The sequence below is a fragment of the Mandrillus leucophaeus genome, unplaced genomic scaffold (assembly GCF_000951045.1).
Source record: "Mandrillus leucophaeus isolate KB7577 unplaced genomic scaffold, Mleu.le_1.0 Scaffold150, whole genome shotgun sequence".
Classification (NCBI taxonomy): domain Eukaryota; kingdom Metazoa; phylum Chordata; class Mammalia; order Primates; family Cercopithecidae; genus Mandrillus; species Mandrillus leucophaeus.
The window spans coordinates 393,719-409,325 of NW_012101477.1; the positions used below are offsets into that span (position 1 = coordinate 393,719).

The following is a 15,607-nucleotide window of genomic DNA, read 5'->3' on the forward strand; positions in this document are numbered from 1 at the left end:
AACTTCCCAAATCTCAAAAGAGATTTAGACATCTAGATATAGGAGGCCCTGATAGCCGCTAAACAGATACAGTGCAAAAAGGTTTTCTCCATGGCATATTATAGTCAAACTGTCTAAAGTCAGATGATTCTAAGGACAGCAAGAGAAATGTGTCTAAGCAACTATAAAGGAAGCCCCATCAGACTAACAGTGGATTTCAGTAGAAACCTTACAGATCAGGAGAAAATGAGATGATATATCAACAGGGCTGAAGGGGAAAAAAAGTAAGCCAAGGATACTATGTCTAGCAAAATTACCCTTCGTAAATGAAGGAGAAATAAAGTATTTCCAAGACAAGCAAAAGCTGAGACAATTTATCACCACTAGACTGGCCGTACAAGAAATGCTCACAGGAGTCCTCAACATGGAAGTGAAAGCACAACATTTAACATTATGTAAAACACACGAAAGTATAAAACTCACTGGCAAAGCAAACACACAGATGAGGAAAAGACTCAAATGCTACCACCACAGAAAACCACCAAACTACAATGCCAAACAAAAAGGAACAAAAAATACATAAAACAATTAGAAAACTACAGTATAACAATAATAGAACCTCACATGTCAGTAATCCTTGAGTGGGCATGGTGACTTATGCCTGTAATTCCAGCACTTTGGGAGGTCAAGGTGGGCCAATCACCTGAGGTCAGGAGCTTGAGACCAGCCTGGCCAACATGGTGAAACCCCATCTCTAAAAATACAAAATTAGCCAGGCATGGTGGCACATGCCTGTAATCCCAGCTACTCAGGAGGCTGAGGCAGAAGAATTGCTTGAACCCAGGATGCAGAGGTTGCAGTGAGCTGAGATTGCACCCCCGTGCATCAGCCTGAGCTACAAGAGCGAAACTCTGTCTCAAAAAATTATCATGTGGCATTTGTACCAGAAATGCAAGGATGGTTTAACATACACCATTCAGTAAATGTGGTACATCACATCAACAGAATGAAGAGCGAAAATTGTATGGTTATCTCAATAAACACAATAAAAGCATTTGATAAAATTCAACATGGCTTCATGATAAAAAAAAAAAAAACCACACTCAGAAAACTGCATAGAAAGAAGATAGTAAAGGCCATAAATGATAAACCCACCACTAATATCATATTAAATGGGGAAAAACTGAAAGTACCTCTTCTGAGAACTGGAACATGACAAGGATGCTCACTTTCACCACTCCTATTCAACATAGTACTGGAAGTTCTAGCCAGAGAAATCAGGCAAGAGAAAGAAATAAAAGGTATCCAAATTGGAAAAGAGAAAGTCAAATTGTCCCTTTTTGCAGATGACATGATCTGATACTTAGAAAAACCAAAAAGACTCCACCAAAAATCTCTTACGGCTGATAAGCAAATTCAGCACAGTTGCGGGATATAAAGCTAACATACAAAAATCAGAGTTTCTATACACCAATAATAAAATAGCTGAAAAAGAAATCAAGAAGGTAATCTGATTTACAACAGCTACCAAAAATAAATAAATAAATAAATAAATTAATTAATTTAATCAAGTAAGTAAAAGATCTCTGCAAGGAAAACTAAAACACTGATGAAAGAAACTGAAGAGGACACAAACAAATGGAAAGACATCCCATGCTTATGGATTGGAAAAATTAATATTAAAATGACCATACTGTCCAAAGCAATCTACAGATTCAATGTAATTGCTATCAAAATACCAATGTAATTTTTTGACAGAAGTAGAAAAAACCCTAAAATTTGTACAGGACCAAGAAAGAGCTAAAACAGTCAAAGCAATCCTGAGCAAAAAGAACAAAGCTGTAGGCATCACATTACCTGACTTCAAAATATATCACAAGGCTATAGTAACCAAAACAGCATGGTATTGGTATAAAAATACACCCACAGACCAAAGGAAAAGAAAATAGAACCCAGAAATAAAGCCACATATTTACAGCCAGCTGATTTTCAACAAACGTGCCAAGAACATGCAATGAGGAAAGGACATCCTCTTCAATAAATGATGCTGGGAAAATTAGATATCCATAAGCAAAAGAATAAAACTGGACCTGTATCTCTCACCATATACAAAAGTCAACTCAAGACGGATTAAAGATTTAAATATAAGACCTTGAATTATGAAACTGCTAGAAGAAAACTTAGGGCAGAACACTTCAGGACATTGGTCTGAGCAAAGATTTTATGGCTAAGACCTGAAAAACATAACTAAAACAAAAATAGACAAAGGGAACTATATTAAACTAAAAATCTTCTGCATAGCAAAGGAAATAATCAACAGAGTACAGAGAAAACATGTTGAGTGGGAGAAAGTATTTGCAAAACTCTTCATCCAACAAAGGACTAATATCTAGATATAAGGAATTCAACAAAAAAATATTAAAAAGTGGGCAAAAGGTGGGGCACAGAGGCTAATGCCTATAATCCCAATACTTTGGGAGGCCGAGGTAGGTGGATCACTTGAGCCCAGGAGTTCAAGACCAGCGGCAACATGATGAAACCCCATCTCTACAAAAAATACAAAAATTAGCTGGGTGTAGTGGCACATACCTGTAGTCCCAGCTACTCAGGAGGCTGAAGTGGGGAGATCACTTGAGCCCAGGAGGTTGAGACTGCAGTGAGATGTGGTTGTGCCACTGCACTCCAGAGCCTGGGTGACAAAGCAAGACCCTGTCTCCAAAAGAAAAGGTGGGGGTGGGGGTTGGGGGGCAAAAGACATGAATAGATAATTCGCAAAAGAAGACATACACATGGCCAATAGGTATATTAAGAAATGCTCAACATCACAAAAGGGAAATACAAATCAAAACTACAATGAGATATCATTTTATCCCAGTTAGAATGACTATTATTAAAAAGACAAAAAATAATAGAACTGGAGGTCATGTTCATTGGAATATCCCAGGCACAGAAAGACAAATACATGTTCTTACTCATACGTGGCAGCTAAAACACTTGATTTCATGGAGATAGAGAATAGAATGATAGATAGCACAGGCTGGGAAGGGTGTGAAAGTAGAAGGGGGAAATGAAGAAAGGTTGATAAATGGGTATAGACTTATAGTAGATAGAAGAAACAAAAGTTAGTTTAATAGCTAATGTTAAATAGCAGACTAGCGTGACTATGGTTAGCAACAACATATTGTATATTTCAAAGTAGCTAGAAGAGAGGACTTGAAATGTTACCAACACATAGAAATAAATACTAAGGTGATGGGTACCCTAAATATGCTGACTTGATCATCACACATTCTGTGCATGTAAAAAATATTCACATGTACCCCATAAATATGTAAACTATCAATTAAAAAAGAAAAATCCATCCTAAAGTTTATATAGAATCTCAGGGGACCCCAAATAGACAAAACAAATTGAGAAAAAACAAAGTTGAAGGAGTCACACTTACTTGATTTCAAATTGTACTACAAAGCTACAGTAATCAAAACAGTGTGGTACTGGCATAAGGAGAGACATAGAACCAATGGAATAAAATAAAAAGCCCAGAAATCCCCCACGTTATGGTCAATTGATTTTTGACAAGGGCGCAAAGACCATTCAATGGGAAAAGAGTCTTTTCACCAAAAGATGCTGGGAAAACTAGATATCTACATGCAAAAGAATGAAATTGTACTCTTACCTTGTACTATATACAGAAATTTACTTAAAATAGGTCAAAGAACTAAACAAAAAAGCTAAAGCTATAAAATGCTTAGAAGAAAGAAAACAGAATCCTTCCAGATTTTTGATTAGTCAATTATTACCTTTTTTTTTTTTTTTTTTTTTGAGACAGGATCTTGCTCTGTTGCCCAGGCTGGAGTGGTACAATCAAAGCTACTGCAGCTTCAGACTCCTGGGCTCAAGCAGTCATCCCACCTCAGCCTCTTGAGTAGCTAGGATTATAAGTGTGCACTCCTGGCTAATTTTATTACTATTTTGTGTGTGTGTGGACAGGATCTCGCTATGTTGCCCAGGCTGATCTTCAACTCCTGACTTCAAGCAATTCTCCCCAGCCTCCCAAAGTGCTGAGATTATAGGCACAAGCTACCCCATCTGGCCAGGCAATGATATTGTATGTATGACACCCAAGGCATAGGCAACAAAAGAAAAAAATAGATAATTTGGATTATGTCAATATCTAAAAATTTTGTGTTTCAAAGAACACTGTTAAAAGAAGGAAAAGAACCCATAGAATGGGAGAAAATAACTGAAAATCATACATCTGATAAGAGATTTATATTTAGAATATGTATAGAACTCCTAAAACTGAACAACAAAACCAATTCAAAAATGGGCAAATGATTTAAATAGACATTTCTCATAGGAAAATATACAAATGGCCAATAAGTACATGAAAAGACAAACATTAGGCATTAGGGAAATGCAAATAAAAACCACAGTGTGATACCACTTCACACTTAAGGTGGCTGTTACAAACACACACTCAGAGAAAACAATGTGTTGGGAGGATGTGGAGAAACTGGATCCCTTGTGCATTGCTGGTGGGAATATAAAATGGTACAGCCCCTTGGGAAACAACTTTGTGGTTCTTTAAGAAGGTGAATATAGAATATTACCATATAATCCAGCAATTTCACTCCTAGGTATACACCCCAAGGACTGAAAACAGGGACTCACATATGGCATGTACACCAGTGTTCTTAGTGGCATTATTCACAGTAGCCAAAACAACTCAAGTACTTACCACCAGATGAATAAACAAAATGTGGCATGTATACATACAGTAGGGTATTATTCAGCCAAAAGAGGAATAAAATTCTGATACATCCTACAACATGGATGGACCTTGAAAACATTTTTGCTAAGTGAAATGTCAAGACACAAAAAGACAAATATTGTACCATTCAGCTTACATGAGGTATCTAGAACAGGTAAATTCATAGAGATAGAAGGTAGAATAGAGGTTACCAGGGGCTATGGGGAGGAGGACATGGGGAGTTACTGTTTAATGGATATATAATTTCTGTTTAGGATGATGAAAAATTTCTGGAAATAGAATGATGGTTTCATGACATTGTAAATATACTTAATGCTACTGAATTGTACACTTAAAATTGTTGTAATGGTAAATTTTATGTTATTTATATTTTACCATGGTTTTTTTCTTAAAGTCAACATGGAAATGTGATGAGTGGATTTGAATCACAAGCATTGGCTCCCCTCAGCTACTAAATCCAACACAAAGTGACATGTTGCTGTCCTTTGTGGGACAGAGCAGGAATGGCAGGGGGTGGCCATGCCATTGGCATTGTCCTCTTCTGTCTGAGACAGGTAACTGTGGGTACAGGAAGGGCTGGTCTGTTTATCTGTACCTGGTTTCTCATGGCTTTCTCAGCCAGCTGCAATTAAGGACCACTTCTGTATGAATCACAGATGATGGACCTCTTTGATATCAGCCTTACTTTGACTTTGACTTTAGGGTTGAAGTGAAGACATAAGTAGAATACATATCAGAACTAGACCCAGCTGCTGTTATATTGGAACAGTATGTTCTGGAGAGCCTGGAAGGAGAGGGCAGGATGAAGCATTTTAGGACAGGACTCCAGAGACATGGTGGTGGCGGAAGCCTGGGGAGCTAGGGGGATTTAGTGGTCCTGGAGAGGCCAAACCGCTGCTCCAGCTGCTAGGCCTAGGGTTTAGCGGGGTCTGTCAGAGTCTGATGGCCTTACAAGGTTGAGCCAGCATCCTGTCCTTGACCCACATTCCCTCAGGCTGGAGGGTGGGGGAGTGGGTGGCAGAAGGGCATTGTTCATGGAATTAAGACATCCTCAAAGCCAGTGACGCCACCCTGGTATAGCAAGGACCAGGCTGCCCTGGGGGCTGCACAGGTGGCAGCTGCCGTGGAGTGACAGGCATGTGTTTTCTTCTCAGAAACAGACTGAATTTGATCTGATTAATGTGAAGGACTGGCCAGTCTGGGAAACCGCCTGCCACGTGGAAGAGCCAAGCCCGACTCTCTGCTGGCACATGCTGTTCCCATGCCTGGTTGCTGAGCACCTGGGAGAGCTTCCGGAGTCCTCGCAGACAGCCCAGAGCCTGCCGCTACCCTCGGCCTGTCCACCACCAAGCAAGCAGCAAGCAAGATGGGGTTCTCATCAGTTCTTCCTCCCACAATGTAGGACCTTTCCTTTACCTTCCAATGGATAAAATAGTTCAGATTTCATAGTCATATTCATAGATACAGAATCAAGCTTTTAACATATACATCCACCTCTATATGTTAAATAAAACATCAGATTATCAACACTGTCATTACGTAGAAACTTTGGTTAGCCAAGCAGTGCATTGTCATTTATGTCATCTCTAAAAATGACCTGTGTCTGTTCTCTGGGGATTGCTGGGTCACAGATGCCCCTCACCTTCCACAGTCAGGCAGGGAAGTTATAGACACAAAGCTACATCTGGAATCCCTTTGTGCCCCCTTTGTGTTCCTCAAGGAAGCAGTACCTTTGAAGAGATCTCTGCTGCATTAAATGGTGACTGGCTACCTTTCATGCCAGGCTTGCTTTGCCTGTGGGCTACTCAGAACCTGCTGTAACCCTCAGCTCAAAAAATGGACTGGTAATGTGAGTAGTGTTGGATGCTTTACCGCTCTCTTTAGTTGTTACCGTAATCCTGCTTTTTCATGGGAGTTTGAATCGTGGACCATAACTTTTCAGTTATCAGATCAACTAAAGAAACATTTGTTGTTAAGCCTAATGTGCTGACCTATGTGCCTGCATTTTTTTTTTAATCTAGACATGTTTGGAGTGAGAGAAATATGGAAAAAAGAAATGGGGTAGGGATGTAAGTGGAAGTCTGTAGCCACAGCCTGTAGATTTGACCACTGCAGTTTTCAGAGCCCTTTCTCCACACTCGTTTCAGAGCCGCCTCTGGTTTGGGAAGGAATAACACACTGGCCCATTAGTAAGGGTGAAGGCTGGAGGGATTTGTTGACTTCTTGGAATTATCAGAGGTAGGGTGGTCTTTAGCACAAAGACTTGCATGAGGGATCCCTGGCAGAACACCCAGAATGCCCCTGGCTTCCACGCCGGTCTGGCTGGTGTGCTGGATGCACGCCTGAGGGTGCTGGGCATCACTGGTCCTTGTGAGGATGCTTTTAAAGTTCTATATTTATATCCCCAGACTTGGAAACAAGAACTCTACTTTAGCCTAACCCTCATGTCCTTTTTTGAATTGAGAAAATTACAGGAAAGGGTGCCTTTGAAAATTAGAAAACTTGCTTACAGAGCTGTACTAAATGGTAAATCCTCCATTTCCCCAAGACCGGTTGCTCTGAGAGTAGCTGGTAAAGAGGGGCGAGCTAAAGATCTGTCCACCTGTAGCTCCACTCACGTCTTAGAAACCACCTGCTTCCCAGAGTGCCAAGCCACAGGTACCAGGCTTCATGGGCACAGACACCTCCTGGGCTGGACTGGGTGACAGTGCTAGAAGACCCCAGAGAGAGGGCAAGAAGCACTGGTGGTGGTTCAGGGACCGTCCTTCTCCCCCACCCAGGGAACTGGACCTGGCAGGGCACCATGCTTATGTGGCTCCAAGGACAAGCGTGGCGGTGGCCCCTCTGCCTTCCAGGAGAGGGCTGGCTGTGGAAACGAAAATCGTGTTCTTCTAAAGTGTCATCTTTTGCCCTCCCTGTCCCAATAGGGACCACATCTTATTTGTCTCAAACAGGGACTTGTGAATACTTGGCAAGTTTCGCAGCCTATTTTTGTATTCTTAATTTGGGGAGTGAAGATGTTTGGTCTCAAAAACCTTTGAGGAATTGCCAAGAATGGCGAGTGATTGCTTTCCTTCAGAGAACAGACACTTGGAATTTCTCCTTTTAGTGTTTATATACATGCAGATTAATTTATATATATATACACACACACACACACACACACAGTATAAATACTCATTTGATTCTCGTAAAATGTGCATCTGGCGTGTGGAGTTGAGAAACTTGGTGGCACATGGGTATTGGGGAAGTAGCCTGTGTTGGAGGGACACCAGTGCACTAGGCGTCTGGGGTAGCTCAGGCCGAAGCCATCTCCAGGTGTCTGAGAAACCACCCAGTGCCTCACCTCCAGATCCTGCTGGTGTCACCTCCAGAGCCCTGCATGCACTGGCTGAAGTTGGTCTATGGAGAGGATTTTCTTGGTTACTTGTATTCACAGTTAACTTACAACCCAAACAGCAAAACACAGTTGGTGGACAAGTTCACGCAGGACCTAGAGTGACCCAGCCATGGGCACTAGCTCATCTTTCAGGTGGAAAAGTACAGTGCTGCCTGCCCTGGTATGTTTTTCTTACAGATGTTAGCCCTGCCCAACAGCCAGGGCTACACCACAAAAGGCAAGAATGCCCATGTTAAGGAGCCCAGCAGTCTGGACAGATCCTTCTTCCTCTGCTCTTGGATGAGAGTGAGTGAGTATGGTCTGGACCTTATCCTTGAAAGGTGATCAAAAGCGATGATGAGGGAGGCAGTCACCACGCAGGTGCTTAAAGGGACGTTGTAGGAGGTACTCAAAGGTTTGGGGGCAAAACCCTGAATGCAGCCAATCGTGCACAGAGACACACCCACGCTAGCCCAGTGGCAGTGGGGGATGTGGGATGGCAGCAGCCAGGTATGTAGCCCTGTCACAGGACAGCTCATTGTGGTTTTGCACACTGCCAAAGGGTTAACTTTTGTTGTTGCCTTCAGTAGAAGGCATTTGTGGGCTGCAGAGTTGAGAGGTGGGTGAGGTTAGTCTCTCCTGAAGAAAAAGCCTATAAAAAGTGGCTAATCTTATCCGTTTTCTCTGTATGCAGTTGGAGTCGTCAGAGATAGTAAAATCATCTTTGTTTTTTTGTTGTTGTTGCTGATGTCCTGTACCTGTTTGTTTTTTACATGGGGTTGTAGATCCAGTTCTCATAGGTGAACCAGATCATCATTCTGATAAAGGAAATTTAAATTTGATACATGTGCTTTGTATATTTTGATTACTTGTTTTCGTTTTTGACTATAAAGGAGCTTTTTTTATTTTGGGAGGGGAGGAGTATCATTTCTGAGAATCTTGGGCTTCTGAAAATGTCCTAGTTGGATGGCTTGCCAGGGCCTTGAGGTCTGGCAGTGATTGTACAACTTAAAGCTCCTTTCTCTTGGCTGAGTGGCAGGCGGCTGTTCCGGTGGACCAAAGCACCTTGACACAAGGACTCCACACTCTGCTCTCTAGTAGCACAAGGAGGAAGTTGGACAGAACACTGGGTAGTGCCTTGTGGGCTCCCACATGTACTAGTGGTCTCATCTCCAGCTGGCCTTGGGAGGCTGTCCCACCAGGAAATTTGTGTATTCTCCAGCCTGAGAGGTGGCCCTTGTGTCAGTGGCCTAGTGGCAGGTGCTGTGTTCTCTCTCTCTCCCTCCTGGCTCTGGGACATCTGTCCCTGGCTGCCTTTATAGAGGAAGGACACTGGCCTTTCTGGTTGGACGCTGTGTGGATGCTCTCTGCTTGCGCCTCATAGTCTCTGGTCTTGTCTCTTCTTTCTTGGACCAGTATCCTCAGATTGGTGCAGCTTTTTCAGTTCAGGTATCACACCCCAAGTGGATAAAGGCAACTTGCAGGAGAGGAGAGCCAGCCAAGAAGAACATTTTAAAACCAAACCTAGTTTGGGATTTTCCTAAAGTCATGTCCTCTTTTGTCTTGCTCAGAGTTTACCTGGGAGATTTCACCAGTTGGACTCACCATTTGCAGAAGACGTGCTTTTGTATTAAGCTTAAATTTTCACATATCACACCCCTTCTCAAGGTAGTTATATGCTGGAGAAGAAAAATCCTCTAGACACATGAAGGCCCACATAGTCAACTCTTCCAGGGCAAAGCCAGCAGCCCACCCAGGTCAAGTAGCCAGCAGGGCTCAGTTCCCCGCACTCCAGACATGGACCCTCCCCTTCAGGGTCTCTTGACCCAGCTTCCTTCTCTCCTTTTCCCTGAGAGCACAGACCTCTCTCACTCAGCCAGCCTGCCCAGACCACAGAGGGCCGTTCCCATGTAGCCTGGGGAGTACTTCATCTCAGAAAAGCTCCAATGTCTGAGCAAGCAGGGAGTTGTGGAGCTCAAGCCTTTCTCCTGTGCTCAAGTCCCTTCCCCAAGCAAGGCTTCAACCTAATCTACTCGCCGTGTAGTTTTCTCTGGCCATTTAAATGGGGCAGGGACATGGTTGGGCCATGCCACATCAGGGCTGGTGAGGCAACCAGTTTTGATTTTGAGAGTGGCTGGATGAAACGTGGCAATCAAGGTGCTGCTTGGTTTGCTCTGAGTGCAAATGGAACCAACAGGTTTCTGCTGCAATCTGTGTGTTCCCAGTGCCAGGTGACACCAGGAAGGGTGGGGCAGGGCTAAGTTGTCTCTGAATTCACTGAGCATCTGCACTTAGTTGTGAAGTTAATGGGAGTACATAGAGTATCTGGCCTTGGAGAGGGGTTGAGAGCCTCCTTTTTGGTTCTTCATTCCTGAGCTCTTGCCTACCCACAAATCTGACCTCTTTGAATGGGGGCTCAGTCCTTCATCAGACTGAAGATATGACAGAGAAGTTTCTATTTAGCCCTAGATCCAGCAGGAGTCATCCATTCTAACTGCCCTGAAGTCTAGAGCAGGGGAGGGAACCCAGAGGCTGGGGATGAGACTAGGCAGACCCTGGTTATCACAGGGACAAGGACAGGGAAAAGCACCCCCTCCCTCAGTTTTGCAAGTCCTGTCTTTGGGTTCACAGGACTTTGAGGATGGTGAAGAACGTAGTTACTAGCCTGTCGTTCCTGGTCCCAAGCTTCCACAGCCCTCAGAACCTGGCTTCTGTGGCTGCTCTGGCAGGTGCCGAGCAAAGGGAGAAGGGAGGAAGGCAGCTGCTCTGGTGGGGACTCTAGGCACCTTCCCTGCTGTCCACTTGGATAGGTGGTGAGCCCCAGGGTACTGAGAGGAGCCTGAGCATTCACCTGCCATTAGTGCCTCTTCCTTCAGGAGACTGGCTTGAAATGTGTGTGTGTGTGTGTGTGTGTGTGCACGCACACACACAGATGAGCACCTGTGTTAATGAATAGTTTTTCTTGGTTAATACTTTTTAACTTCTGTTCCTTTCCATAAGTGGATGATTCAAAATTAATGTGACTTGGCCAGGTGCAGTGGGATTACAGGATCACACCTGTAATCCCAGCACTTTCGGAGGCCGAGGCGGGCAGAACACCTGAGGTCAGGAGTTCAAGACCAGCCTGTCCAGCATGGTGAAACCCCGTTTCTATTAAATATACAAAAATTAGCCTGCCGTGGTGGCGGGCGCCTGTAATCCCAGTTACTCAGGAGGCTGAGGCAGGAGAATCGCTTGAACCCGGGAGGCAGAGGTTGCAGTGAGCTGAGATCGCGCCACTGCACTCCAGCCTGGGTGACAAAGCGAGACTCCATCTCAAAAAAAAAAAAAAAAAAAAAAAAAAGAAAACAGATGAATGTGACTGGAGTTAAAGGGGAAATGTCAGGTTGTTTAGTCACTGAATTCAGAGAGCTACAAGTGCTTGGGCTTTCCCAAGAGTCAAACCCGAGTAGAAATACATTTAAAAGAAAAATCGACCACATGGTACCTATGAATCCTGTAATTTGTTTAGGGAGATCTTGTCGCTCATCCCTGGTTCCTGCCCATACAGTTTTGTCTCATTCTTGCAGTTTGCTTGAAACAGGGCCAGAGCCCCACATGAGACTGTCAGCAGGAGTGAGGAGCGGGCGCTGGCCCCAGCAGGGACCCAGCACAGCAACCGGGTTGTTCCCTGTTAGACTGGGTCAGGGCCAGGGGAGAAGCAGTCACCCCTGTGTAGAGGGTTCCCGCTGCGCTTCTGAGCAGTTGCTTTGTTCAGAAGCGTTAGGAGGGTCAGATTGTGCCATAATTGTTATTAAAGAGAAAACACGCCCACCTTCTTCTCTCCCCTGCTGGCCATTGTTCATTGAGTTTTACTGAGCGCAGCCTTTGTGGAAGTCAGGGAGGTTGCCAAAGGCCTGTAGATGCCTCCTGACAAGGTCTTGATTCCTGGTTTTCTAGCACCCATTTGCATTTTAGTCTTCAGCACAAAGCCTTGTTCCCTGTGTAAGACTGGGGAGTGACTGTTGAGCAGTCTGCTGTCAGGAGAGATGGCTGAAAAGGTGATCATCTTGGTGCTAAACAAGAGGCAACTGCCATGTTTTTGTTTGTTCTGAGGCACAATGAAACTTTAGCCAAACTCTGCAAGAGGGTCCCCTCTCCTGTCATGGCCAGGTGAGCGACCAAACTGAGAAAACGGCATACTCTTATCATTGAAGCCTCAGTAGAATGGGAATTCTTTACCCTGGGTAAATGTTTTAACAAAAAAATGAACCCACCTTTGGTTTGGACTGTGGTCGTGCCAAGGCAGGAGTGGGGTTTCCCTCTTGGGGCTGAATCTCCAGGCCTCATGAGGTCCCCTGTGGGGATGCTGCTATTTCTAAGATGCAAATTGCACATTTCCTAGATTTTGTATCTGGATTTGGATAAGGGAGGGGAACAGGGACAAATTGCTTGTACAATTTGAAATGGGCCTCAATGGTACTTCAAACCTTTTGATTATTCCTAAATAAAAACATAAATATATTTCACATCTGCTGACTTATTTTGTGGGGGAGTCAGGAAAAAAGCCAAAAACATTTCACTTCTTCTTGCCCACTTCTGTGGATCTTAAACTCCAGTGGATGGGTGGGGCAGTTTCCCTCAGCTCACTAGAGAGGTTCCAACTCACTGTCTTCTGCACTGCCGAGTTCACTGCACTGGCTTCTACATGAGAAAACGGATATGTTAGAAATCATGCTAAATAGACAAAGGCAAACAGTCAAACCTGGTGTCATCTGGTGAGAGGACACTAGCGAGTTTTTTCTGTTCCTGTGAGTGCTGAAAAGCAGAGCCTGTCATTTGCTGGAGCGGGCTTGGGTGTTAGTGAATATGCATAAGGACCCAGGGCCTTCTGGAGGAACAAAACTGAAGCCCATACTTTTAAGACCCAAAGCCATTGAATTTTGTTGGGGTGGCCCTGCAGGCCTGGGGCAGAAGGAAAAAGGGTCCTTTGAAATGAAATCACCTACAGTGGAGCCAGGCGGTGATTCTGGACACCAGAATAGGAGTCCAGCTTATGTCATGGGGAAGCAGTGTGTGTTGAATCCCAAAAGCCAGGTCCTTGGAAACTAGACCAAACTGGCATGCAACTGGCAGAGCCAATCAGCTGAATGCCATAGTGGGTAGACTCAGGCAGTGACTCACTTGGGACACTGTGGGTGGAATTCACAGAACGGCCAGCCAGGGGGTTGTTGTGGGGTTCCTCCAGGCAGAGAAGAGAATGCCTAGGTTGACCCCTAAGCACAGGTCCCCTGGGAATTTAGTACTGAAGTACCCAGAGAAGACAGGAGTCGCAGGCTGAGACTGTGCTTGATCCATTTAATTAAAATGTGAAGAAGGCACGACCTTTTCATTCACTGAGTTAGTCTGGTGGGATAACCTAAACCTACTTGCTTTCTACCCGCCCTCAACAGAACTCATATGGTGAGTGATGGGCTCAAGTTGAAAGACAAGTTTCTAGGTCCAGGCCCAGCTCTCAGGTGATATTCAAGATGTGCTTGGTCAGGAGGGAGACCCCTGCCTTTTCTGCTCATGGCCATAGATACTCAACTGAGGTCAGAAACTGCTCCTGCCATCTTCCCGCAGGGCAGCCTTTTTCCTGTGGCAGGGGGCAGAATGCCCCTGACCTTGTAGGCTCTGCCCTGTATGTGTACATGTCTGCTGGGCCAAAGCTGTTGAAAGTGAAGGTCTGTCACTTTGAACCCAGTCTACTTGTCTCTGGTCTGTCAGCCAGAAAGTTCTACCGGTGATGACAGGAGAGCAAGGAGCCTGCAAGGGAGCCCATCTGCCTTTTGGTACCACCGATTTCCCTCTCTCAGCCCTGCCTGCTCTTTTAGTTTGCCCTGCCAAAATCAGTGTTTTTCAACCCTCTTACTCATGTAAATCACCTTGGGAGGTTTGGAACAATACCTATGCTAAGGCCCTGGGTACCAGCATTTTTCAGACGCTCCCCAGGTGGTGCTAATGTGCTGTTAGGGTTGAAGACTCCACAGGTCATAAACCTGAGCTGTCGCACTGTAGGGACACGGCCTACAAGCAAGCATGGGACGGGGCAAACAACTCCTGATGCCAAAGCATTCGGCCCCAAGTAAGGGTCTTCCCCACCAACACTCTGCCTTCTAGGTCAATCAACGTTTGTCAGGTCTGGAGGAATCTTGAAGTGAAAATGATCTTTAAATTTGCCTGAGAGTTGGCACGTTTTCCACTAGGAAGAACAATCAAAACATTTGCAGTGAGAGGCAAAAAGGCAATGTCTTACAGAGCCCAAGAGAGGTGAGTCTCAGGTCTACAAAGCTGCCTTAAGAAAGGCAGAGCTGTCCGTTCCCCAGGTTGTGTTCCAGAAAGACACTTGTTTAGCAAATAGAGATATGTATTGATGAAAATTAAAAGGGTCAACACCAACAGGCCAAGGATGTCCTAACCAACGCAGATGGGCCCTAACAGAAGGGCCTACACAGTCCTCTTCCTTCTCTGATAGGAAACCTTCCTCTCCAGGCCATAAACATCTAGAGAGGAAACATGGATCGTGAGGGCCAGGTGAATTCCCACCCACCACCTTCTTGTGTATGGGAAAAAGCCACCCTCCTATGAGCTGGGACTGTGAAGCTGTAGAAGAAAGTCACACAAGAACCTGAGCACTATCGCTGTTTGATACTGGCATGTTCATGTCATCCATGGAACCGGATCTATCTAAAATTTTTTGTGTGGCATCATTTTTGTTCCATCCCAGCACAGCCCACTATGAAAACAGAACCTCAGGAAGAGAAGGGCCTTTCAACTGTGTTCTGGGCACAGAGATTTCAGCTGCCAAGTCCTGGAGACAACCAGAATGGCACCTGGCAGTGTTAACTGAATGCAGTATTTTTGGAAGGCAAGGTTTCTGTGGCACTGGAAAGGGGCTCTGGTTGTTTCCGGCTCACCACCAAAGTTGGCTGGCCACAAAGAACCCAGGCAGGATGTACTGTGCTCAGACACACCCTCAGAGGATGGGCAGGAGAGAGTGGACCCACAACAACTCCTGTTAGCCCAAAGGAGGGAAGGGCTGCTTAACCTGAGAAGGTTCCAGAAACTTCCCACCTGCTTCTATTGCAGAACCATCCAGCGATTGTTTCTACTGAGCATGTCCCCGTGCAACAGGCTTTCCTGAGCTCCCCAAAGAGCATACAAGTCAAAGGAAAAAGGACATGAGGATGATTTATTTGGCAGTCAGATCTTAAGAGGGCAGCAGAACTAGCAAATGGCCAACCCTGAGCCCAAATGTGGGCAGTAGGTTTGTGTGTGCTGAATGCTGGCTATGCTATGAGGCACCTTTGCGCCCACGGGCCTGGACCCCGGCCTCTGTCCTGAGGTGCGGGCTGCCTTTTTAACCTTCCCATCTCCATCCCTGGATCTTTTTTACCGGTTAGAAGCTGCAATAAGGATGGCAGCTTCATTCAGCACCCAACTGCCTGTACCCC

General features: G+C 44.9%; 1 protein-coding gene across 1 annotated transcript in view; it reads left to right on the forward strand.

The window, feature by feature from the left end:
• Positions 1-6,280, forward strand: part of ZHX3 (zinc fingers and homeoboxes 3) — a 46,829-nt gene extending 40,549 nt beyond the window's left edge. Inside the window, exon 5 of the mRNA XM_011974960.1 lies at positions 5,908-6,280. The gene's annotated coding sequence lies outside the window, so the exon portion shown is untranslated. The remainder of the gene's footprint in view (positions 1-5,907) is intronic.
• The last annotated feature ends 9,327 nt before the right edge of the window (positions 6,281-15,607 follow it).